This window comes from Eurosta solidaginis, chromosome 4 (genome assembly GCF_040869045.1).
Source record: "Eurosta solidaginis isolate ZX-2024a chromosome 4, ASM4086904v1, whole genome shotgun sequence".
Classification (NCBI taxonomy): domain Eukaryota; kingdom Metazoa; phylum Arthropoda; class Insecta; order Diptera; family Tephritidae; genus Eurosta; species Eurosta solidaginis.
In genome coordinates, this window is record NC_090322.1 from 201,984,022 (window position 1) to 202,008,666 (window position 24,645).

Sequence of the window (24,645 nt, forward strand, 5' to 3'; positions counted from 1 at the left end):
TTCCTCAACCTCGAGCTCAGCTGTCTTCGAGAACGGGGCTAACCGGGAAAATATTGGCATAGTAGTACGACGAATATAGTGTGTTTTATTTTATTTCTGGAAGAGCATATTGATAACGGGGTTAACTGAGCGCATCCTGGATTCTGTGTGGATTTGGTCTAGACTTTTTTTATGCTCATCTGAATCAAACGGCTGTGCTGGCAGGTACCAGATATCAGATCATAGTGCTTATGAAGATGTTCCCTCTGGCGCCCCACAGGGAAGTCATATTGGCCAAATTCTGTTCTTTATATTTATTAACGCTATACATATGTACCACAAAAAAATATATGGCAAAATCTTAATGTACATATGCTGATGATGTAAAACTTTTTAGGTCTTATGCGTCTACTGAAGAACTTCCCTAGCTTTAAGCGGATTTAAACTCCTCAGCTGCTTGGATTAACGTTGGACTATGCCGCTGAACCTCAACAAAGGCAATTTCATGTGTCTACCCCCGAGATCTTTGCCAGCAGGCTATTACGTAATTAATAATCTTTATCTTGTATCAGCAAATTATTTTGTTGACCTGGGAGTCGAGATAGATGCTAAACTAAGTTTCAACCTTCATATTAATGCCACTGTCAATAAGGCTAGAGGTGTTCTATCATTCGTGAAACCATTAGGTAACTAAAACCCTTTTCACCACCTCAGTTGCACCTACACTAGAATATGGATCTATAGTCTGGAATCCGCGATATCGAGTTCATGCAAATAGATCAGAATCAATAAAAAAGCAAGTTTTACTCTTATCTTCAAGGAATTTTCATTGCGACTCTGGCATAGTCCTTATCGTTGTACTAGTCTGTAGAAGCTTATCAATCTTCCAAATTTTGCAAGTCGTAGAGAAATACTAGGCATAATTTTTTTGGCTAAACTCACTACTGAATGGATTGATGTCACCCCCCCCCCCCCCCAGCGGGTTAGGGGTTAGAATATACCCCCGGTAGGTATGCTTGTCGTAAGAGGCGACTAAAATACCAATTGGATTTAAGGGGTTGTGTAGCGCAACCCTCTCAAGGGGTCGCCAGCGCAATATATAGCTTCGGCAACCCAAATGTCAACCTCACCTATCCGTGGCAAATGCTGCTTCAGTAACAGCCGAGGCCCTGGTGACCCCGAACTCCTCATGGATCTAGGTGGTGGGAGGGGGATATGGCCGAGAAGGTCGCATGTGGTCATAACAAATCGTTTCGTTGGTCGGGCTTGGTACCGGAACGTATCGGATCTGTATCCGGTAGGGGACCATTACCATCGGTAGTACTCCCAAGGCCAAGGAATGTATTTTTCGCTACAACAACAACAACAACATTGCTGGCGCTTTTCCTTTAAAAGAAATAAACTTCAACATTCCACCACGAGTGTCAAGACAATATGCACCTCTTGTTCTGAGGCAGCGTAGAACTAATTTCGAATTAAATGAACCTTTTCGTTATTTGTGTAACGACTTTTGCTCTCATTGGAGCTCATTTGATATAACGGATTCACTTTTTACTATACTAACCTATCTTAACTCGAAGCAACATACAAAAAAATTCTTTACGTAGTAAACTCGTATATTATGGATGGTCTTAATTACATTAAAGTACATCCTGCCTTAATCAGATGTATCGGCTGCATGTTAAACTGCAGAAAGATTACATCACAATGGGGATTATACGTGGTCACGAAACCAGTGGACAGGAGTACCCCGCAGAGAGGGGTCCTATTACCTCTGCTGTGGACGCTGGTCATCAACCAACTGCTCAGGCGATTCAATGAGGGACCCGTAAAACTTACGGCTTACGCAGATGACGTTGCAATTATCATAAGTGGAAAGCGCCTTCCAACGATTAGTTCTTTGATGGATCGGGCCCTTCGGGATATTCATACCTGGGCATCTAAAGTTGGGTTGAAAGTCAATGCGGAGGAGACGGATATGGTCTTATTTACAAAGAGGTACAAGGTCCCAAATTGGACCAGGCCTCAGTTAGGAAGGGCGACCTTACAGGAGAAACCTTGCACAAAATATCTAGGAATCATCCTAGACAGTAAGCTGTAATGGAAGCTCAACGTGGAGGAGAGGGTCAAGAAGGCCTCAGCGGCACTCTATGTATGTAAACTAATGCTGGGGTGTACGTGGGGCTTATCGCCCTCTCTTTCTCATTGGGTTTTTACGGCGACTGTAAGCCCTATTCTACGCTATGGAGTTCTTGTTTGGTAGAAAGCCACACAAAAAACAACATACCTCAAAAAATTAGAGGGGGTATGCAGAATTTCGATGCTTAGCATTACGGGAGCCCTGAAAACAACCCCGACGGCTGCACTGTATGCCATTCTGCACATTCTACCTGTAGACCTGGTAGCAGAGAACATAGCATTAACAACCGCAGTCAGGCTCGGTGCCTCGGGGCAGCTTGAACACCGACCATATGGTCATAGTAGTATAGCGTCATCAATCACAAGACGAACAGACTACCTGATTCCGTATCTGCGCTTCGAGGGAGATCTTAAGGCCACAATAGAGGTGTACGGTTGGCGCAAGGGTGCGCAAATGGCGGACGAGGCGATACACGTGTACACAGATGGTTCCAAAATAGTGGAAGGAGTAGGATATGCGGTATACTGTGCTGATCCGGAAATAAACAGATCCTATAGGCTGCCGGATTACTGTAGCGTTTTCCAAGCGAAAATATTAGCCGTAACCAAAGCATTAGAAACCCTGGATGAGAAAAGCTTAAGCTGCAACGGTGTTAACTTTTATATTGACAGTCAAGCAGCAATTAAGGCAATAATCTCGCATAGCACAGCATCTAAATGCATGTTAGAGTGTAAGCGGCCTCTGGAAAGAATCGGGACAGTGAGAAGCATACATCTATATTGGATCCCAGGGCATATGGGAATAGATGGGAATGAAAAAGCGGACGAACTAGCTAAAAAGGGCGCATCCCTTGAAGCTTGCTCCGTAGACGTCCCAATTAGACTGGGCGAGATTAAGTGAAGCCGAGAGGTGAACACGATCGACCAAGCGGGAAAGGCGTAGGTTCAAGCGCAGGCTGTAAAGTTTCGAAGATTATGTGTTGGTCTTACAACCTTAGAATAACAAAGTTGCTTCTATCATTAAAAAGAGAGGTCTGTAGACTCATGAAGGGTATTCTGACTGAACACTACCTTCTGTCGTCACATCCCTTGAAATTAGGCTTGGTCACTGATAGCAGATGTAGGAAGTGTGGGTTGGAGGAGGAAAGGATCGAGCACGTTCTGTGCTCGTGCCCTGCACTTGCCAGGCTAACACTCCAGTTATTAGGAGTGATACGGCTGTCAAATTTAGAAGCAGCAAGTGGCTTAAGTCCTAGGAAGCTTCTAGTATTTGCCAAGAGGACGGAGTTATTTTATAACATAGGTTCTGGTTTTTGATAGGGTTTTTCAGCTTGGTCGTTAAATCAAACTTCTGGTAACACTACGTACTCAATCAGTATATGTGAGGTCCTCATGCCTTGGCCAGTTCAATCTAACCAACCTAAATTCGTATACATATATCACTGTAGTATACTCGTATATGTCACTTCTAACTGTTACGTATAATACATAGCTGATGATTTTTATACTCAGTTGAGCAGAGCTCACAGAGTATATTAAGTTTGATTGGATAACGGTTGGTTGTACATATATAAAGGAATCGAGATAGATATAGACTTCCATATATCAAAATAATCAGGATCGAAAAAAATCTGATTGAGCCATGTCCGTCCGTCCGTCCGTCCGTCCGTTAACACGATAACTTGAGTAAATTTTGAGGTATCATGATGAAATTTGGTATGTAGGTTCCTGAGCACCCATCTCAGATCGCTATTTAAAATGAACGATATCGGACTATAACCACGCCCACTTTCTCGATATCGAAAATTTCGAAAAACCGAAAAATTGCGATAATTCATTACAGAAGAGAGATAAAGCGATGAAACTTGGTAGATGAGTTGAACTTATGACGCAGAATAGAAAATTAGTAAAATTTTGGACAATGGGCGTGGCACCGCCCACTTTTAAAAGAAGGTAATTTAAAATTTTGCAAGCTGTAATTTGGCAGTTGTTGAAGACATCATGATGAAATTTCGCAGGAACGTTACTCTTATTATTATATGTACGCTTAATAAAAATTAGCATAATCGGAGAAGGACCACACCCACTTTTAAAAAAAAATTTTTTTAAAGTAAAATTTTAACAAAAAATTTAATATCTTTACAGTATATAAGTAAATTATGCCAACATTCAACTCCAGTAATGATATAGTGCAACAAAATACAAAAATAAAAGAAAATTTCAAAATGGGCGTGGTTCCGCCCTTTTTCATTTAATTTGTCTAGGATACTTTTAACGCTATAAGTCGAACAAAAATTAACCAATCCTTTTGAAATTTGGTAGGGGCATAGATTTTATGACGTTAACTCTTTTCTGTGAAAATGGGCGAAATCGGTTAATGCCACGCCCAGTTTTTATACACAGTCGTCCGTCTGTCCTTCCGCATGGCCGTTAACACGATAACTTGAGCAAAAATCGACATATCTTTAATGAACTTAATTCACGTACTTACTTGAACTCACTTTATCTTGGTATGAAAAATGAAAGAAATCCGATTATGACCACGCCCACTTTTTCGATATCGAAAATTACGAAAAATGAAAAAAAATGCCATAATTCTATACCAAATACGAAAAAAGGGATGAAACATGGTAAGGTAATTGGATTGTTTTATTGAAGCGAAATATAACTTTAGAAAAACTTTATAAAATGGTTGTGACACCTACCATATTAAGTAGAAGAAAATGAAAAAGTTCTGCAGGGCGAAATAAAAAACCCTTAAAATCTTGTCAGGTATTACATATATAAATAAATTAGCGGTATCCAACAGATGATGTTCTGGGTCACCCTGGTCCACATTTTGGTCGATATCTGGAAAACGCCTTCACATATACAACTACCACCACTCCCTTTTAAAACTCTCATTAATACCTTTAATTTGATACCCATATCGTACAAACTCATTCTAGAGTCACCCCTGGTCCACTTTTATGGCGATATCTCGAAAGGGCGGCCACCTATGGAAATAAGGATTACTCCCTTTTAAAATACTCATTAGCACTTTTCATTTGATACCCATACCGTACAAACGCATTCTAGAGTCAGCCCTGGTCCACCTTTATGGCTATATCTCGAAAAGTCGACCAACTATACAACAACCACCACTCCCTTTTAAAACCCTCATTAGTACCTTTAATTTGATCCCCTATCGTACAAGCACATTCTAGAGTCAATCCTGGTCCACCTTTATGGCGATATTTCGAAACGGCATCCACCTATAGAACTAAGGCCCACTCCCTTTTAAAATACTCAGTAACACCTTTCTTTTGATACCCATATTGTACAAACAAATTCTAGAGTCACACCTGGTCCACCTTTATGGCGATATCTCGAAACGGCGTCCACCTATGGAAATAAGGATTACTCCCTTTTAAAATACTCATTAACACTTTTCATTTGATACCCATACCGTACAAACGCATTCTAGAGTCAGCCCTGGTCCACCTTTATGGCTATATCTCGAAAAGTCGACCAACTATACAACAACCACCACTCCCTTTTAAAACCCTCATTAGTACCTTTAATTTGATCCCCTATCGTACAAGCACATTCTAGAGTCAATCCTGGTCCACCTTTATGGCGATATTTCGAAACGGCATCCACCTATAGAACTAAGGCCCACTCCCTTTTAAAATACTCATTAACACCTTTCATTTGATACCCATATCGCACTAACAAAGTCTAGAGTCACCCCTGGTCCACCTTTATTGCGATACCTCGAAAGGCGTCCACCTATAGAACTAAGGCCCACTCCCTTTTAAAATACTCATTAGCTCCTTTCGTTTGATACCCATATTGCACAAACGAATTCTAGAGTCACCCCTGGTCCACCTTTATGGCGATATCTCGAAACGGCGTCCACCTATGGAAATAAGGATTACTCCCTTTTAAAATACTCATTAACACTTTTCATTTGATACCCATACCGTGCAAACGCATTCTAGAGTCAGCCCTGGTCCACCTTTATGGCTATATCTCGAAAAGTCGACCAACTATACAACAACCACCACTCCCTTTTAAAACCCTCATTAGTACCTTTAATTTGATCCCCTATCGTACAAGCACATTCTAGAGTCAATCCTGGTCCACCTTTATGGCGATATTTCGAAACGGCATCCACCTATAGAACTAAGGCCCACTCCCTTTTAAAATACTCAGTAACACCTTTCTTTTGATACCCATATTGTACAAACAAATTCTAGAGTCACACCTGGACAACCTTTATGGCGATATTTCGAAAATGCGACCACCTATACAACAACCACCACTCCCTTTTAAAACCCTCATTAATACCTTTAATTTGATACCCATATCGTAAAAACACATTCTAGAGTCACCCCTGGTCCATCTTTATGGCGATATTTCGAAACTGCGTCCACCTATAGAACTAGGGCCCACTCCCTTTTAAAATACTCATTAACACCTTTCGTTTGATGCCCATATTGTACAAACAAATTCTAGGGTCACCCCTGGTCCACCTTTATGGCGATATCTCGAAACGGCGTCCACCTATGGGACTAAGGCCCACTCCCTTTTAAAATACTCTTTAACACCTTTCATTTGATACTCATATCGTACAAACGCATTCTAGAGTCAACCCTGATCCACCTTTATGGCTATATCCCTAAATGGCGTCCACCTATAGAACTATGGCCCACTCCCTCATAAAATACTCTTTAATGCCTTTCGTTTGATACACATGTCATACAAACACATTCCAGGGTTTCCCTCGGTTCATTTTCCTACATGGTTATTTTCCCTTATGTTGTCACCATAGCTCTCAACTGAGTATTTAATGTTCGGTTACACCCGAACTTAACCTTCCTTACTTGTTATTATGTAGCTGAGCAGTTTTAGACCGCGACGCTTAACAAACCTCTGCTTACTAACAACTCACCAAAAGCAAAATCGGTTCGTCATGCGGTTGAGCATGTTTTGGAGGGCACTAATGTGTTGATTTTTATTATTATTATTATTACAAGATGTTCTCTTAGAGGTGGGACTAGATCAACCAGTTGTTTTCTAGGGCAGGCCCGCGAGACGGAGTGGGAAAGGGGGGATTCCCCCCGCGCCAGGGGTTTCTGAGAGGGCCCGCGATTTGGAGGTACAAAGAATTTTTTTTTTTTTTCAGGAGAGTCTTTAGTTGTTCCATGTGCAATTTTTAAGCCGCATTTAAATAGCAACGAATATCTGCATTTCGTTTTAATATTACAGTGAAGTGTGACAAAATAATTTGAAAAGTCCCTTTCCTTAAAATTTAAGAATAAACATATCATTTGGCAGCTGGCTCAAAACGCTGTTTATAAAACACAATTTCTATTACTCAACTGACGAAAAGATGTTTTCAATGTATCACCTATCAGTTGAAAATCTAATTCAATAGGAGGCTACAATTGGTCACTTATCAATGAACAGCTAATCACTGAAACTCAAAAGTGGAAAGAAATTTTGATATAGAATACTGGACACTATTTTATTTTTGGTTGAAAGAGGCCTAGCTTCCAGAGGCGAAAGTATATATCTTGGTGAATGAAAATATAGACATTTTCTGGGCATCTTAGAACTCATAAACCATTATGATCCGATACTTAGAGATGTTTGTAGAAAGTTGGGATTTCACAGCAGCACAAACTTTTACTATCTTTCCCCCAGACATTTAGAATGAGTTTATAGAAATTTGTCCAAAACACGTGAGGGAAACTTTATTGGATCAACGAAGGAAAACCAAGTATTTTTCTATTATCGTTGATGCTACGCCTGATGGTAGTCACGTTAAACAGACTACGTTCATTTTGGCTACAACATTTCAATTCGAGAGCAACACATTTTACAATTCAAGAACGGTTTTTGGCTTTCGTGGATTGTAAGCATAAAAATGGTCAGGAAATCGTTGATTTAATTTGCCAATCCCATTAAAAGATTGTCAAGCACAAGGGTACGATAAAGGCTCTCGAAAAAAACTCGAAGGCTGATTATTTGCCTAGTACAACCCACAGTCTCAATTTATGTAGTGTTGATCCTGCAGAATGTTGTACGGCTATAATTACTTTCTTCGCAGTTACAAAAATGATTTACTATTTTCAGCAACAGTCTACAACGAGATGGGACATCCTCAAAAAAAATAAATGTACCGAGATCTCTTCACAGTTTTTCAGACACTAGGTGGTCGGTTAGAATTGATGCAATCAGACCATTCGCAAACCAGGATTAACACAAGCACTAAATGCATTTCGTAAGCTATAATTTTACTGAAAAAGTATAGGGAGATGTAACCGGCATTCTCAAGTACATCAACAAGTTCGAATTTATCTTGCTGCCCTCAATTTGGTTTAAAATACTGACTAACATTAATGAAAGAAACGTCGTACTCCAAGCTAGAGACACCACCATAGCTTCATGATCAGGAACCATCAAAACTGTTGCTATTCAATTGAACTTCTCGCCAAAGTTTTCGGACATTCGAAAGGGAAACCCCAAAAGACGTTTTGTAGATAATGGAAATGAGATTATTACGGATGATCCAGAGTCAGATTTTAAAAACGATACGTCCTTGGTGATCGTTAATTAGGCAATCACTGGTATTACTGAACGAGTTGCTGCTATGAGAAATTTGAACGAGACGTTTTCGTTTTTGCTTTGAAGACATGAATGTGACTATGGTTCGGGCGAGCGCAGCAAAATTTTTTTGAAAAATATCTCCAAGCCGGACGTTTCTCAAAGCTTCTGATGCGAAATAATTTACTTGAAACTCATTTACGAAACAAATTTTGATAAAGGTTTGTCGCCATTGAATTTGCTAAATGCCATCTACATATGTTCAAAATCTGTATAAAATTATACCCAACATTTGTGTTGCTTTACGTGTCTTTTGCACTATACTCGTCGTACCTTTCACTATAGCTAGTGCAGAACGTTCTTTCAGCGTCCTTGCAAGAATCAAAAACTGTCATAGATCGTGTTCATCTCAAGAGCAGGTTTCAGGACTTGCCACGCTTTGTGTTGAATCCGTTTTGGCAAGACAGTTAAACTTCGACATTATTATTAAAAATTGTGCAGCGAAAAACAAGAAAAGCCACTCTTTGATAGCCGAACCTTCTATATTAAATAATTAAAATTTATAATCATCATTATAATTAATTTCTTGTATTCCGGGCTTTTAGTTAATATATTTAAGGTATGTTTGAGCTCAAACATGCCTTGAATCGTCATTATATTTATCAGAAATGTACTAAAACTAACTAGAAAAGATTATTTGAAACAATATTCGGCTGTTAAAAGAGAATTTATTTCTACGTTACAACAAAACAGTACAAATAGTAAATATTTCGAGTTAATTTCATTTTCAGCTTTTGGTCCAAAAATCATTTAGTAGAATTTTCTTTGATGTAATCCATCAATAATGATTCATGAATGAGATGTCATTAATTCAAATTAATCAAATATATTAGTGGATTGTTTATAGTTGGCCCGTAAATTGTTTAGTCCCGGGCTCGAATTTTCTCTCTATCGCCTTGTTCCTGGGTATTCCGGTTTGTGAAAACTAAGAACAAACTGTCTGTTCAGAATTTCGTTGTGCTCTTTAAAGTTGATCTCTTTGGCCACGCTATGTATGTGATGTTCAGGGGTGATGAAGAGATATCTACTGGCAGTCCTGTTTGCAGCATATTAGCACGCCTGCAGCCTTTTTCGGTGTGTCTTTTTTAGGACAGGCGACCAAAATGTTTTTTTGTTTGTTTTTTAGCGACTTGAGGATTTTAGTAAGAGTGTTATTGAACGCTACTACGAAGATCTTTACGTTACTGGCAGTCGGTAGCGTAAAACCATCTACGTCGACTTCTAGTATTTGCGTCATCTGTTCCTTCCACATCGAAAACAGAGGGGCTGTGGATTTGTTCGGTGAAAGTACGAGGTCGCGCGAGTTGAAGAAATCAGAAAAACTGGGGACATAGCTATTTATTTAAGAAACTAATTCGTCTAATTAAGCGCCAGGTCCTGTTGCAATTATCGTGCAGTTATCGGCATAGAAAATAACAGCAATTTCTTCTAATGGGGAAGGAAGATATGATATTTAAAAATTGAACAGAAGTGGGGATGGGACACCATCCTGTGTCCCTGCCTGTTGAAATCTCCTTCTTTTTTAGTTTTGCTCCTAAATTAAAACGACGATTGCCATGAGGAAGTAGGATGACTTCCCATACCTTCACAACTGGCGAGAGAGTGATATCGGTGGATATGACTCACTTACGAACTTTATGTAGTATTTTACACAATTTTTTCCTTGTATAAATCAGACAACTTATTATAAATTATTCTTTTTATACCTTCTTTGAGAAATCGTTACTTGTTATTTTTTATTTGCAACATTGTCGGAAAATGCTTACTTATATAGTTAAAACGTATAACAAGCATTGTTATATAAGTACATAAGACCGTGAAAAAAAGTTGTTGGCCGTTCATAACAAGTCACGCCAGCTGTCTCTGTTTCGAGATAACTGACGCCAATTGGGAGCATCAAGGGAGGTCAAATTTTCCTCCACTTTCCTCTCAAAACTCAGTGGAGGTCTCCCTCGCCATATGCTCCGAAACTGCAATGTAGACTGAAATACTTTTATGATCGGAGCGCCTTCGGCCATTCGCATAATATTACCTAGCCAGCGATACCTTTGGGTTTTTATTCACAGCACTTTCCTCACAATTACATAAAGCACATCTTGGGAATCTTCAGTTATATAAAAATATGAAAAGCTTCTTTTTTTTTTGAACGCCCTAATGTACAATGTACAAAATATGTATGAATGCGAAGGAAAAATCACTTGTTATGTCGTGAAGGTTCTTAAGGCATAGCGTGCGACATCTCATGTGTGAATTTTATTGATATTGCGTGCTGGTTAAGTGTTGTAATCAACGTTTAAAAAATGATATTTGACCCATTGCAAGGTTTTTTTTGTAGCAAAACGATTTAATTGCGCCATTCACACGAACCCTACAACAAGTGGCAAATAGCAATATCTGAAGCATGCAATATACAAGCATGTAGCATATAAAGGTCAGGGCACTATAACAAAGAGAGCATAGATATATTTATTCACATACATATGTAGATTGTAATCAATTGGTTTGGCCTGCGAGTATTGCAAAAGAAGAAGAAACATTATATAACCGTCTTATCTCAATATTTTGAGCTAATATGAGGCGTTGTTGAAAAAAATTTTTAGATAGGACGAGGTAGTAGGAGTAAATATTTTTTTTTATTGATAAGTTTTATATTACCAATTTACAGTACTTATATTTATTATACAATTTTCTGGACAAATTGCTTATTTCAATAAAGAAAATTGATATTTTCTTATTGTTTAAAAATTACAGAAGAAACGAAAATAAAACTTTGACAATAAAGGATGTCATCAGCCAGAAGGATATACGATTATTGTAAATTAAATTTTATCTACAGAAAAAATGGAATAAAAAATAATGTGATTTTAACCCTAGAATGCATACGTTGAGCCTCTAGGGCTCACTTGGATATATATTTCACCATATCTTATACATTTGAAATAATTTTTACAAGAGGCTTTTGGAATGCTATATTTGAATTATTCTTATCATAGGAGGCATTGATTTTTTGAAAAAAAAAAAAAAATTTTTTTTCTCAGAAATAAAAGCAATTTTGTATCAATACCACTTTTATACATATGATGAGCCTGTCAGGCTCATATGGCTCAACCAAATGCCATGCAAATTTATTTTGGCAATGACCTTTATTCTATGTAACTGAAGTGAGTCTATTTCATAGTAGGCATTGATATTTTGAAAAAAAAAAAAATAAAATAAAAAATAGTCAACCAAGTATGCTTTTGCAGAAGAGTACTCAGTAGTGTTCGATTCCTGGTCAAGTGCACAACAATATATTTGTTTATTGATTAGAAATAAATAATATCGGTTCAAACTACATCAGGTAATAAAAATTCTTATAAAAAATTGATTTATATTAGGTACGATGACAATATGAATGCGTAATGTCTACATATTTCAATAGGAAAAATAGGAATACAAAAATGGCATCAACAAGCAAAAAATCTGTTCGTAGAAATGACGACAATGTAGAATCGATAATCAAGGCATGACTTGAGGAGGATGATGATTATATTGTTGAAAGTGACTCGTCTGGCGAAGATGATAGTTTACAAACATTTGAGGAGTAGTCAAACGAACACTTCTATATGTCTGATGATATTGAAGGCTAGAACAGTCCCGAAGAAAATATAGAATATTGGACCGCTGCAGTACTCCCTTTCCGGAAAAATGGGTTTATATGGAATAGTTCACCACCCCAGCAGAACAAAGTTCGTGCACACAACTTAATGCGTTTTACTCCTAGTCTTATACAAAAATGTAATATTTGGTCTAAGAAGAACGCTTGGGACAAATTTATTACATCGGAAATGATCGAAGAATTCATATTATGTATAAACAGAGAAGCTAGCCGCTGTTTTGAGGCACTGGGGAAAAAAATTGGGATACACCCGTCCGTGAGCTTTTCCTGGATAAGACGGCAAACCCTTTATACAAAGCTACAATGTCAATAAACCGATTCGAAAACATACGCAGGATGCTTCGATTCGATGATAAGAGAACACGCAACTTTCGAATTTCATCAGACAAATTTGCGCCCATTCGTCACATATGGGCATTGTTTCTACAGATGGGCCGAACAGTAATCATTCCAAAAACATTTGTAACAATTGACGAACAGCTATTAAGTTTTAGGGGACGCGCAAGTTTTATTCAGTATATGCCATCGAAGCCAGCCAAGTACGGAATTATATCCTTTTGGATCTGTGAAAGCGATTCGGGTTATACCATTGATGGCCAAGTTCATTTAGGTCGCCAGCCCGGAAATAATGTTCAACATAATGTAGCTAAGAATATCGTAAAATCCCTTGTTACAACCATACATAATCCTGGGGAAATCTAACTTTTGATAATTATTTCACGAGCATTCCCTTTGCTCGGATTTATTGGAAGCTGGAATGACGATTGTAGGAACTTTACGTAAAAATAAAACAGGAAATACCAGGAGAATTCCAAGCTTCTGAAGAAAGAAGCGTTTACTCATCTCAATTTGGTTTCAAAGACGACTTAACATTAGTAAGTTACGTTCCGAAAAAAAAAAACAAATAAGCTCTATGCATCACGTTGATATTGTTAACATTGAGAATGTAACTAAAAAACCAGATATTGTTGAGTTCTATAACAAAACCAAGGGTGGTGTAGATCATATGGACCAAATGGTTGGTAATTACACATGCAAGAAGCAAACAAGGCGATGGCCGATGGCTGTTTGGTACAATATAATGAATGTTGGAACCCTGAACGCCTTTTTGATATTTATTCAGGAAAATCCCGCCTTTGCAACTGGGATATGGCACAAAAGGCGTATCTTCCTGACGGAAATAGCAAGTGAGTGAGTACTTCCATTTATGAATCGGAGAGCACAAAGTTCAACCAAACTATCTAAAGTTCATAAAATGGCTATGGCAAATTTTATACAGATTGAAGAAGAAGCAACGACTAAGAATGATGCTCCGCCGACAAAAAGGAAAAGGTGTGAATTCTGTCCTTCCAAAATAAATCGCATGAGCAGACTATTTTGCGCTAGTGTGCTAAAAGTATATGTAAAGAACATTCATTACTGCTTTGTGAAACATATTCCAATTGTACTAATTAGCACATAATTTTTTGTATTTATATAACCATTAGACGTATTTGTAATAATAGAAATAAACCATAAATGAATTAAAGTTTTATCCCAGTAATATTTTGTTTTATTTATAATTAAACCCATACTTCTAGTACTTGAGCCTCTGAGGCTCGTCGTATGTATAACTGTAGTTTTTTTACGCATGCATCCTAGGGTTAAAAATACCCAAAAACACTTAACGAGAATTCATTTAATATAAGTTCATTATACTTATGACAGTCTGACGGATACTTGTACAATTTGAAATCGTTCGACTACGTTCGTCAAATCTAATACTGGAGAATGTGTCAGCGTAAGTATTGGTATGGAGTAGTAGAGTATGTAATGGTCACTACACTGTAGCGTAATGAGGGAAGAACGTACGTAGAGAGTTGGTTTGAGCCAAATCAGTTAGCAACTCATGGCAAACACGTCACCTGCACAAAAATTAAATGCATGTAAACTTTACTCAAATAAATAAAAAAATAAAATTTACGTTAAAATAAAACTAAAATGAAGTAAAATAAAAAATAAAATTTAATTAATTAAAAAATAACGTTAAAAAATGAAATAAAATAGAATAATATAAAATAAAATAATTAATTGATATTGGGGTTCCCAACACACACAACTTGAAAGACGTGCACACAGAAAAGAAAAGAAAGTACATAGGACTTGCTCAGGAAATGAAGCTGTTATGGCACCTTGATAAAGTAAGCATAGGGCCAGTAATTTTTTCATCAACAGGCATGATACCCAAATCCCTAATGACGACCCTGGAGAAACTAGAAAATAAGCTTATTCAAAAGGCAGTAATCCTCTTAACAACATCCATTGTTTGTTCATTTTTAGACATTCACATGTAACTTACAGATTATAATGAACGACCCTTACATAACTAAAGCACTTTTACAACATTAGTTAGGCCAATATTAGAATACGGCTCGATAATTTGGAATCCGCGTTATCAAGTCCATGCAGACAGTCTCGAATCAATACAAAAACAATTTTTACTATTTGCCTTAAGAAATTTCCAATGGGACTCTTTAACTAATCTTCCACCTTATACTAATCGATTAAAGCTTATCAATCTTCCAACTCTTGCTAGTCGAAGGGAAATGCTTGGTGTGATATTTATGACAAAACTTTTAAATGGATCAATTTCGAGCCCATTCCTTCTGAATGAAGTGAACTTTTGCGTTCCCTCTCGGACATCGAGACACTTCAAACCTCTTCTGCTGAAACAATGTAGAACGAATTTCGAACAAAATGAACCTTTTCGGCGTTTATGCCAAGATTATAACTCTCACTCAAACACATTTGATAGCTCGGACTCCCTTTTTTCTATAAAAAAGATTGTTCTCACCTCTCTAAATTAATGTATAATACGTTTGCTTCTGTTCTCTTTAAGTATTACGCTTGGCTGATGAAATTTCTTCTGTAGCTGAGCAGTCTCAGATCGTGACGCTTGACAAACCGCTGCCCATCAAAGACTCGGCAAAATAAAAAAAAAAAAAAGTTATTATATATATATATAAATCGATCGCGTGAACAGGATTAGCCTGGTTTCATTGGGCCACTTGAGGGCAGCGCGCTGCCACAACGTCCAAAAAAAAAAAAATGTACCAATAATTAGCATAAATAGCTTTATATGTCTTGTTCTGTACAACCGATGTATAATGTATAGCCCAAAGTCGGGCTTAAGGAAAAAATAAAATTAAATTAAATAAATTAAAAAATATTAAAAAATAAAATAAAATAACATAAAATAAAATAAAATAGGATAAAATAAAATAAAGTAAAATATAAAAAAATAACAAAAAAATTTAATAAAATAAAACAAAAAGAAAAAAAAAATTTATTAAAATAAAATAAAATAAAACAAAATAAAATAAAACAAACTGAAATAAAATAACATAAAATAAAATGAAATAAAATAAAAAAAATAAAATAAAAAAATAAAATAAACTAAAACAAAACAAAAAAATTAAAAAAATGAAATAACAAAAAAAAAAAAATTAAATAAGGCAAAAAAAAAAAGAAAAACTAAACCAAATAGAACTAAGTTACGTTAAACTACATTATATTAGACTGGGTTCATTTTTAATTGAAGATTCGATGATAAATTTATCATCTAAAAGTTATCTATATTCGCCAATTTATTATCGGAGTGCTATTGAAAATTTATCGATTTGTTATCAAAAAGTTATCGATAACTTACCGAAAGGAGTTTGTTATCGGATGTCACCAATTCGTCATCGGCGTTTTATAGAAAAGTTATCGTTTTGTTTATGAAGAATATATCGATTTGCTATCGAAAATTTATCGATTTCTCATCAGTGTGTTACCGATTTGTTATCGGCATGTTATCGATTTCTTAACTATGACTCATAAGCATGTTATTAAATAGCTATCTATTAATCTTTAATACAAAATCGATAACAAATGTGTCACCCTTCGATAAAAACCGACAAGAAACCATTGAGATGACGATGACAACCTGAAGAAAACCAAGAAAAAAATAATAACTCGTTGGTATCGAATGTTAGCGATAAGAACTTCTCAAAAAACTCGAAACTATTTGTTTCCAGTAACGTGAGGTCGGTTGTGGGCTTACTTCAACGCCTGGGCAAGCTCCAAATAGGTTAAAATCATGTCCGGTCAATAAAGACCTCACATAGAATGAATATATTCATAGTGTTACTAGAATTTGTTTGACGACCAAATGGAAGAACCCCAACAAGTGCCAGGACATATTTTATAGAATAACTCCGTTCTCTGGGCAAATGCTATCAGTTTTCTAGGCCCCAACTTAATTGCTGCCTGGTACCTCTGCCGCGCCTAATAGCTGGAGCCTTGATCTGGCGAGCGCAGGACATGAAAACAGAACATGTTCAACCGTCCCTTCCTGCAGCTCACACTTATATATATAGTTTTGCCTATTTACTAAATCTTTTCACAATAATTCTAGTCCCATTAGTCAGAAAGTATTGAGTTATCACAAACCTTCTACCTTGAAGTGCTTCAATAATTGTATGGCTTATGGAAAATTGCGAATAAAAGAGAAAACGAAAAAATCGACCTAATGTACACTCATGAATACAGACCTCAACTTAAAGAAGAAAAATGTATACAAAAAAAATTTCAACTCTCACCAAATTTTCTCCTTCACCTATTTATCCTGCGGCATCAACAAGTTTTTTTTTTTCAAACAAAAACGAAAAAGTTATCTCAACACATAACGAATAACAATTGTGTAACGAATATTCTTTTTATTATTTTATTGTCACAATAAGTGGCAGAGTAGCCTTGATTGTGTGTTTTTGTGGAAAAAAAAGTTTTTTTTTGGCAGTAGCACACAAACAAACGTATTTACAACAACAGAGTTTGACTGACAGAATCATTTTTGCGGTAGAAAATTTGACTGCTGAAGAACTATTGCAACTTGCAATACTTGTGGGGTCATACTGGTCTAACATAAAATTGTCTTGTAGCGGTTTCCATTATGGATTTGAAAACGAAGTACTAACGGTTTGATAGTGGAAGGCAGTGTTGGCATAGGGCTTTATGAAAATACGCATGTTTGCCCAGAACTTCTTGGAAATCGGGAAAAGGCATATTATCCATCGATTAAGGTACACTTGCATTGTACTGGTAAATCGCATCACAGGTTAACCCATTAATTTCAAAAATGTTTGGACTTAACTAAAAACATTTGAATTTCTTACAAGTTTTTTAATACATCTTGGCCACCGTGGTGTGATGGTAGCGTGCTCCGCCTACCACACCGTATGCCCTGGGTTCACACCCCGGGCAAAGCAACATCAAAATTTTAGAAATAAGGTTTTTCAATTAGAAGAAAATTTGTCTAAGCGGGGTCGCCCCTCGGCAGTGTTTGGCAAGCGCTCCGGGTGAATTTCTGCAATGAAAAGCTCTCAGTGAAAACTCATATGCCTTGCAGATGCCGTTCGGAGTCGGCATAAAACATGTAGGTTCCGTCCGGCCAATATGTAGGGAACAGCAAGAGGAGCACGACGCAAATTGGAAGAGAAGCTCGGCTTTAGATCTCTTCGGAGGTTATTGCGCCTTATATTTATTTTATTTTTTTTTTTAAATTCAAAGTTATTGGAGAAGATGGGAAGAGCACATGTAAAATTTATTAACGGTTAAAAAATTTAATCAAAAAGTTTAAACTCCAGTTCGAATCTTCATAGAGATTTCAGTGGGACTTTCTTTCATTCATCGAAGCTTTTGTACCATGAGTCAATCATAAGAAGTTTGCTCGGTAGACAAAATTTTGCTTCCAAATCGAATTGCATTAAATAGCTTTGTTACTTTTTTTTTTTTTTTTGAAATTTATGAAAAATTGTGTTAGTAGAAATAGGACGTAAACAATTATACAAGTATCCGCTAAATTCTGATTTGCATAATTCCTCCATATGCCCGCGGCAGGTATACCGGTCGTAAAAGGCCCCCGAAATACCATGGCTATCCAATTTGTGAATGCAGTATTACTCGAAAGGGAGCATTGAGGACATGTGCATCACTTGTGCGACACTATCACGGTCGTTATTAAACACTGTACCGAGGGGGTATGAAAAGCCAGTTGTGATCTGCATATACCCTATCATACTTGCAAATCAAAGGAAATTTTATAAATATTATGATTAATGGTTATAGGCACCAAGGAACTTAGTACTCTCCTCTGTGAGTTTTTATTAACCGAAGCCCGTAGAAACAGATAGTCGCTCAATTAACCCGCACAGAGAAAACGTTCGAAGACGCACCTCATATAAACAACTCCGTATACCCCGGGTTCTACCTAAACCATTTAAATTGTCATGGCTTTTAACAAGGTGCGCCAGACAATTATTCTCTGGACTAACTGCTGCCAACTAGTCACACCAAGGGAATTTTAATCATTTTCCGCCTGGTCTTTCCAGCCCTCTTAGCGTTCTTCATAAGCATAATCTTTTATTCAGATAACATGGCTGCCATAGTAGATGTATTTTAATTCGCTGAACTAAGTTGTTGTCTGCGCAAAACTCGTACAGCTCATCAATTAATCTTTTATGGTACTTGCCGTCGCCAACGTGTAGAGGTGCTTGCATCTTTCGAAGAGATTTTCTCTTCCCAGGGTCGCCTCATCTGATGTTGTCATAGTCAATGCGTAACGTAATGTGGGGTATGACCGAAATCAGCAAGGCATCCAAGGCAAGGTAAAGGAAAGCAAAGAAATGAAATAAAAAAGGAAAACACGACGAGGCACTGATCAGCTATCGAAATTTTATCGAAATACCATTGCTTTCAATTAATAAGGTTATCAATGGGCTGTCGACTTTTTATCGTTTTGTAATCGCAAAAATATCGATTTGCTCTCAAAAAGTTATATATTTTTTATGGAGGATCTATGTTATCGAAAAATTGATCGATCTTTTTTATAAAATGTATCGAAAAGTTATCAAAAAGTTATTGTTTTGTTACACAAAAGTTATAAATTTTTAGTCAAAATGTTCATGATTTGTTGTAGAAAAATTATTGATTTGTTACCGAAAACGTATTATTATTTACATAAAAAAAATTTTACGAAAAAATATTGATATGCTATCAAAAAGTTATCAAGATTTTATCAAAAAGTTATCAGTTTGTGATCGAAAATTTATCGATTTTTATTCTGGTTTTAATCAATATCTTATCGATTTATGATCGACGACACTTCGCTTTGTTTGGATACAGACAACAGTCTTTGGTACTCACGCCTTTTTAGGAATATTTTGGCACTGTTTCAAAAGGGAACATCAAAACCGCATCTCGTGTGAAATCGGGACATTCGCGGCTTAGAGTAGAAACGAAGTTATATTTCGGTATTTGTGTCGTAAAAAAATTTCTTAGAAAAGCTTCATAAACCTTTTGTCTTTTTAAATTAAGGAGTAAGACCTAAGTTACATATACAAGAGATTATCTTGATTTTGGTGCTTAACTTCTTGGTCGGTTATTAAATAACTAGATTTCTCGTATAAATATTTCCCTTAATAATGGGTAATTAGGAACAATTTTTAGAGACTCAAATTTTTTTTTCATAGAAAAACTACTACCTATAGAGTGTAATCTCTGATTGGTAGCACCGAAATAAAAGAAAAACGAGAAAATTTGACAGATAGTAATCTAGTTCCTAGGGATGGAATATATGTAAACACGTAGATTATCTATTGTGCATTAATTGTAGATTAGTGCTTGTGTAAACGTGGTCTAAGAATATAAAATAATTTATAATTTCTCTGAAAATATATAAGAAAAGGAAACAAAATTTATGCAAAAATACGAAAAAACAGCTATTTTCTGTTTGCTGACAATATGTGAGAGTGTTTGTATTTCACGCAAAAATGTGGCATAAGTCATTTACTTTTGTGATTGTTTGTTGAGTCATTGACACCATTTTTACGCTCCCTAATGCCTACCATATTGTGGGATAGATGTAGATATGTACAATTGTATATTGTATATATATGAGTGCACATGTGTATCTATGTACGTACAAAAGTAAATTCACAAACACTCCATGATTCCCCAATTTCAATTGAATTATACGCTAAAGCGAGACGTGCCGGGTGCCAAGTTATATCTTGTTGTTGCTCATTTGGCTTCGTTGTTTCTATACTCAGCTGAGCAGAGCTCACAAAGTATATTAATTTTGTTCGCAAAACGGTACCCCGTAACAGTATAAACTAATCGAGATAGATATAGACTTCTATATATCAAAATGATCTGTGCGAAAAAAGAAATTCATTTAGCCATGTCCGTCTGTCTGTCCGTAAACACGATAACTTGAGTAAATTTTGAGGTATCTTAATGAAATTTGGTATGTAAATTTCTGGTCACTCGTCTCAAATCGCTATTTAAAATGAGCGAAATCGTACTATAACCACGCCCACTTTTTCTATATCGAAAATTTCGAAAAACCGAGAAAGTGCGATAATTCATTACCAAAGACGGATACCTTATGACGCAAAATAGAAAATTAGTAAAATTTCGGACAATGGACATGGCACCGCTCACTTTTAAATGAATGTAATTTACAAGTTTTGCAAGCAGTAATTTGGCAGCTGAGTATATAATGTTCGGTTACAATCGAACCTAGCCTTCCTTACTTGTTTTGTTTCACAACATCACTATTTGCAAAGGTTGTTGCCTTCAAATACAAAACACGCATAGGTTCACACGTATGTATAAAAAGTTGACGGCGCTTCCCTTCTACAGTTTCTGTTAAAAAGGCTCTCGTTGTTAACGCGTATGACTCATGTGAGTGAACATCCTGAAATTGCCTAAGTGTTCATGACTTTTTCGTATTTTTTTCTTAAGGCTTTATTTGTTTTTGTATTTAAAAATTCTTTTTGTTATTTTTCATTCCATTATCTCATATTTATTTGTTTGTCTCCTTGATTTTAAAAGCATACCACTTACGATATTTACATACTCGTATGGGCAAATCTACAAAACCTTTAACTTTACTGCAACGCGGATGTTAATAATAAGCTAGTCGAGGAGGTAACCATGTTTTTGAGGTAACCCATATTTTAAGCAAATCGCATTATTAATAAAATTTACGAATACGTTGGCTACTAGGCCACTTCCTGGAAAGAAAAGCTTCTCAAATATTAAGTTCCCTTGTACCGAATTTAAGACAAATAGAACCGTACATAATTTTTCTTTATAAGCGGCTGGCTCATGGTACAAATCCCGATAAATTAGGAATATTGTGAATCTATGTAATTCACAAATACCTTTCAATACACACACAAAATTTCGAAAGAGTATTGTCAAAAACACACGTACAGAAGAACCTTATACATATATGAAGAAAGCTCACACAGTTTTGAATCGCCCAATTGAAATATTTAAGGTCCGGTCGCATAAGCAGTTTTTCATATAGATTCGTCAAACATAATCTTATGCATTATGAGTAGATTGCCAATATTTTAACGGAGAACGGCAGATCGAGCGACACTAGCGCCATATGACATGAAAAAGTAGCCATCTTTCAACTTTTGTTGCAAGAAAAGTATAAGAAGAAGAATTTGACATTTGTTTTGGCTAAAAGTGCTTTCACACTTAGCAATTTAAATTATTTTTCCCACTTTTTGCTACTTTTCTTAAATTTTTCACATTTAAAAACTGCAACTTAACAAATGAATAGAAATTATATATGTTAGCAAGTACTTTTCTTGTATAGTGAGAATGTTTATAACAATGCTTCGCGTAATTTTGTATGTTAATGGGCACGGCGAAACAATTTCGATTGCCAAGTCTGAAGTTCCTTCATATTTACAAACGCAAGATCTTGCGTGATTGTGGCGATGCTACTGGCATGCATATCTAATACTACATTAAACGCATCTATATGAAAAACTGCTTATGTGACGGGGCCTGGTCTCGGCCACTATATTATTGAGCGGAAATTTCCCCTATTGCTTGTAATGTATTGCATAATTTTTTATGCAATTTTTTTTAATTTTCAGTTCGGTCGCTAGACAAACTTCTGGTAACACTACGGACTCATTTAGTTTATGTCAACCTAGCCTAATTATTTAGGAATAAATAATAGTTTAAAAAAACTAAAAAACACGCTTTTATAGCTAACCGAATTAAAAAAAAATAGAAAATAATTTTCAATTAAAAAAAGTTTATATAACAGTAGTAGAAGGTCAAACAATCATTTATAGTTAATCAACTCAAAATAAAATTATAATAAAATTTAAGTTATTAACAGAATAATTTAATTCAGATTAAAAAGTGTGGGGTGCATTTGACTACATTTCATATCTTTCCTCTCAGATAGTTGCCAATAGAATGATTGTAACATTCAATATCAAGCACCCCACGCTTTTTATTGTGAAATAAACTATTCTGTTAATAACTTAAATTTTATTATAATTTTATTTTGAGGTGATTAACTATAAATGATTGTTTTACCTTCTACTACTGTTATATAAACCCTTTTTAATTGAAAATTACTTTCTATTTTTTAGTTCGGTTAGCAATAAAAGCGTGTTTTTTTAGTTTTTTTAAACTGATATTTATTTTTAATTTTTAGTTCAAGTAATTTTAAAAGTCTTAGTCGAGATTGATGAAACCTCGAAACGCCAGCGGTCAATGGATGAATCCAACCCCACAGCACCGAAAAGGGCAAAGACGCAGGGAGGCTGGACGCGGTCTTTCGCCGAAATTGCCAAGGGTCGGCAGATTATTGACATTATAGACGAGAGCAGCGAAGATTGCAGGATCCCGAAACAACAGTGGAAGTGGATCGAGGCCGCGCTCGCTACTGTGGCCGTTAAGGTTAAGAAAGACAACCCTGGTCCACCGTCATCTTACACCCATGCAGGGTGGTTCCAGGGCAATGTCAAGCTAATTGCCTGTGACGACGCCAGGTCGGTAAACCTCTATAGGGCCACCGTCACGCTGATAGGGGTGGTATATCCGAGCGCGCGCCTCAAGGTAGTGGAGGCGCGTGATATCCCCCCACGACCAAGGGCTAGAGCCTGGGTTCTAGTGACACCAACGGACCCAGCTGACATCCTGGAGCTGCTCCAGGAGTACAACCCGCCACAGGTTTGGAAGTCGACCCGGATAAAACCGAGCTTGTCCTCTTCACGAGGAGGTACGAAGTACCAAATTTTACACCGCCAAGAATTGGGGGTACGTTCTTAGCGTTTAGCGATCAAGTCAAGTATTTGGGAGTCATTCTGGATAGGAAGCTATTATGGAGTTACCATAAAGTGGAGCGATCCAAGAAGGCAGCAGCAGAGCTGTGCACCTGCAAGAGGGCAATTGGGACCTACTGGGAATTCTGCCCTAAGGTGACCTATTGGATTTACACAGCCATTTTGCGCCCGATTCTTCTTTATGGTGCCTTGTTCTTGTGGCCTCAACTAGCTAAAAGTATCTATCTTAAAATGCTTCAAAAGGTGCAACGGAGTTCGGAGCTCTGCATTACCGGTGCTCTCGGCTCCACTCCAGATTCCGTTACATACATACATGGATACATAGATACATAAATAAATACAGGCCAGGCTAAAAAAGCGTATTAAAAAGGGCTCCAGTATGCTCTTTCGTAGATGTGCCATGCATCCACTTCTATTATTAATAAAGGAATGCGTTTTTCGCATTATGTGCAAGGTTTAAAATCTATGGCCATTTGGGGTGATCATAAGTTCAATTGACCATATGTCCGTTATCCTTATGCCACCCCACCATCACATTATTGCATTGTTATCGAGCCTTGATACGTGTGCAATGTTTCAATCAAACTTATGGCCATTCAAAGTGGTAATAAGGCCAATCGACCTTATGGCCATTGACCTTGTGTCACCGCTCTATCAAACTAATGCATTGTCGTCGAGCCTTCGTACGTGTGCAAAGTTTCCATCAAACTTAAGACAATTCAAAGTTGTAATAAGGCCAATTGACCTTATGGTCGTTGACCTTATGTCACCACACCATCACATTAATGCAATGTCATCGAGCCTTGATACGTGTCAAAGTTTCAGTCAAGCTTATGGCCATTCAAAGTAGTAATAAGGCCAATTGACCTTATGGCCGTTAACCTTATGTCACCGCACCATCACATTAATGCATTGTCATCGAGCCTTGATACGTGTGCAAAGTTTCAATCACACGTATGGCCATTCAATGTGGTAATAACGCCAATTGACCTTATGGCCGTTGACCTTATGTCACCGCACCATCAC

General features: G+C 36.8%; 1 protein-coding gene across 12 annotated transcripts in view; it reads right to left on the reverse strand.

Annotated features, from left to right (window-relative positions):
- Positions 1–24,645, reverse strand: part of LOC137248932 (probable G-protein coupled receptor B0563.6) — a 232,513-nt gene that overhangs the window by 116,165 nt on the left and 91,703 nt on the right. The gene's annotated exons all lie outside the window — the stretch shown is intronic.